The 3,428-nt window shown below is 38.3% G+C and overlaps 1 protein-coding gene across 3 annotated transcripts in view; it reads left to right on the plus strand.

Annotated features, from left to right (window-relative positions):
• The window catches only part of PDE4B (phosphodiesterase 4B), a 216,286-nt gene that overhangs the window by 192,568 nt on the left and 20,290 nt on the right, over window positions 1-3,428 (plus strand). The gene's annotated exons all lie outside the window — the stretch shown is intronic.

Genomic DNA, 3,428 nt, shown 5'->3' on the forward strand with positions numbered 1-3,428 from the left:
GGAGAAGGAAGGTGTTGGTATTCCTCTGTTAACTACTTACATGAATACACCAACTCCTGAAAGCCATGCAGGAAAGTTGAGGAGTTTGATTTATTCTTAGCCCTGAAGCTAAGAGCCACCTCTCTGCTCCCATTTCAGATTGACAATGTATTCCAGCAGAGCCCTGTGGCAATAAGAGGCTATAGAAAGCAAAAAGGAGGCATGCCAATGGTGTGACGGTTAAGGCAACTGGAAACCACTTGGCCAACTGTGCGATTCAAGTCCCAGTCCCAAGGCTTGAAAAACACACCAGGCCTATGTTTGTGGTGTGCCCAAAATCCTGAAAGGAGAAAATTTAGAGGAGTGATTGTGGTGTGGCCATTCCCCCATGGGGGTGCTTCCCCCCCTCCTCTCTCTCTCTCTCTCTCTCTCTCTCTCTCTCTCTCACACACACACACACAAATTAAAGAAAAAGAAAGAAATTATCTTTTTTTTTCTAACCTGGTATTCAGTTTATTCCTGTGCCTATCCTCAGCTCAGAAACAATATGGCTAATAAACAACTGGCCTCACCCTGCCCAGAGTATTAACTGTCATAGTTAACCAACATACCCTGGTGTATCTGATAGTTTCCACTAGATTGAAAGCTGATTTAAAAATGTGCAAAGACTTTTTCTTTTTTTTTTTTTTTCATCGTTACATCTTTGCTTGGCCATTTAATATATTCAAAAAATACTTGTCATAAAAAATGACTTTATTAGACTAGTACAAACCAGACTGACTCCAAAATTGTCCTGTCTTAGAGAGACCAAAGGAACCAAAATGATGATGACTGAATGTTACATTTGGCTCAGTCTAGTACAGAGACAATTACAGAAAAAAAAAAAATCATGTCTCTAAGCTTTTAACAAAGTATTTTTATAACAGTCTGAGTTACATTTGCTTCTTTGTCAAGATTCAGCTGATTGATGGAGCAAATAAACCTGTTATTTCTAGCGTCTTAGTCTTCAGTATGTCTGTCTTTTGAGGACTGAAAATGAAGGGCCACTGTGACTGAGCAGTTGTGTCTTAGAAAAATAAATCACTTGGAATTTATGCAATTCACTTGAAGTTCAAAATTGCACAGAAGCCCAATAAGTAAAATATACTAGCTGAGATGATTATTCAGAGGTTCCTAGTTACTAACATACTGCATCATGGGAAAGAAAGCACATGGATACGCAAGCAGGGTCACCCAGAAAGAGGGCTTCTTTTATGACAAGGCACAGTGCCCTGAGCCAGCAAAACTGACTTGCATTTCCTTCACCTCAAATGGCCAGGTCTCCTGGCCACAGGCAGTGGCATGACCCCCCAGGGCTCAGCTGCTTAAAGTGAAGCTATTGTTGGGCACAGGATGCTCATTTGAAAGGGGAAAGCCTCACAGGAAAAAGAGCCAATCGCGAGTTAGAGCTGTTGCCATGGTGCTTCGCTATTTCTTCAAATGCTCTACATGAACTCCTGATAGTCCAGGGGTAGGATAACAGAAGAGAGGGAGAAGGAGGAATATGGGATGGACTTGGGTAGGGAATCCCACTGCAGTAGAGCTCTAGTCAGACTTTCCTTTTGTGTGTGTTCTAATGTCCACAAGGAGAGAGAAAGAAGGAGTGGGGGTGGAAAATGACTTTCTCCACCTGTCCTAGCTTGCTAAAATAAAATTAGAAATAATTTACCTTCTAAATATATCTAACATGAATTAGAAAATATAACAATGAAGTACAAAACAAACGAAGTCACTCCTAACCCCGAATCACCATTCATTCAGCAAATAATGTATTTCTAACACACTCCAGAGGCTAGATTGAAAGGTTAAATGAATTTAATCCATTTGACAAATGCAATCGAATATGCATATTAATGACCCGGTGGAGTGCAGAAAATTTCCTACTGCATATGAAGCACTTTTCAAGTGAAATAAATTAATCCCATTCCTGTTTATTTCATTATGAAAAAAGGCTAAATGCATTGGCACACCACTGACAGGCAAATAACCCTTCAAAAAGCTAGTTTAAAAAAAAAAACTTGGGTACTGCAAATCTACTCTGAGAACAGCCATGGTTCTAACCTTTTCTATTAAAAAAAAAAAAAAAAGTCCAGAAAGTAAATTAACCAAATGCTGCCTCACTTTAAAACAATTAGAGCAGCTGGGCTTTGTGTGGAGGCTGCATCTGCAGAACGCTTGCCTCTGCAGTGGAGAGAGAGGGTTAAAGAACACCTAGTTGAACTGGGGGAGGGTATGGACTTCAGATTTACTTAAATATTCATGGGGCTTCCTCCATTTTAATCTTCTCCTTTTTAAAAGATGGCTGTGTTTCTCAGTCTGGCAACTCCTCAGGAAAAAAGAATCGCTCCCCTTGCAGAGTTAAGCTGAGTAGGACAAATCTACAGTGGAAACCCCTTCGGCCACCAGGACTATTCATAATTCATAAGTGCTTCAAACCAGACAGCTGAGTACATTTGGACAGGCTCTTGCTCCTTCGTGCAATTCCTGATTTCATTACTCTCTTCTGCCAGGAAATAAGCAGAGAGCATAGACTTCTTGCAAAAATGGAGTGAGAAGATGGGCTTTGTTTGGATTAGGGAATGCCATCAATTTTGGAGGCTTTGTCTTTTCTAAGTTTTGATTATTTTACACTGGATCTGCAAGGCTTTCCTGAGCCTTTCTGATTGCTCTCTCAGAACTGTGAATTCTTTCAAAGAGATTTGTGGATTGTGGCAAGGAGAACATTCCAAAATGCCTGAGGCAAACTATTTGTTATCTGTATCTTGGGGTTATATCAAGGTGGGTTAATTTGATTGTGTTACGTGTCTTTGATAGAATGTGAAACATTTACATCTGTGTTTTCTGTGAAGTAGATGACATCTATAATGATTTAATGTGTATGCTCATTTAACTCAGGAGGGCTTCTTAGAGTGAAATAAGGGCATGTTATATTACTGTATTTATATAGGCTGTAATGTATTTTAATCCTGTTCTGACTATTTTTAAAGGATGCTCTTTTTTCCTCCTTTCATTTTCCCTTAAACTTTTCATGTATACTCTCCTTCACTAAATAGGTTATTAAATCACATTTTAGAGCTAATTTCTGACACATGCATTTTTTAAATTAGTTACATTTTCATGTGAAATAATTTCTCCCTCTATTAAAATTCCTTTTCTTATGTTTACATTTTCAAAAGAAATCAGATGTTCATTCTAAGAAATCTTACAAAAACCTTTTTTTCTAAGGTGACGTAATAATTTTCAATTAAGAGATTATTCTATTTTGTGGAAGTATTATCTCCTATCTAATGGTATCTGCTCATTCAGTCTCTTGGTTTCTAGACAGTAAAATTAGGACCATTGAAAGTGATCACTTGTTCTTTTTTAGGTGGTTAATACATCTTTCTTTTTCATAACAGTTCAAAAGAATG

Source organism: Tupaia chinensis, unplaced genomic scaffold (genome assembly GCF_000334495.1).
Source record: "Tupaia chinensis unplaced genomic scaffold, TupChi_1.0 Scaffold149502_1, whole genome shotgun sequence".
NCBI classification, from domain to species: Eukaryota; Metazoa; Chordata; class Mammalia; order Scandentia; family Tupaiidae; genus Tupaia; species Tupaia belangeri.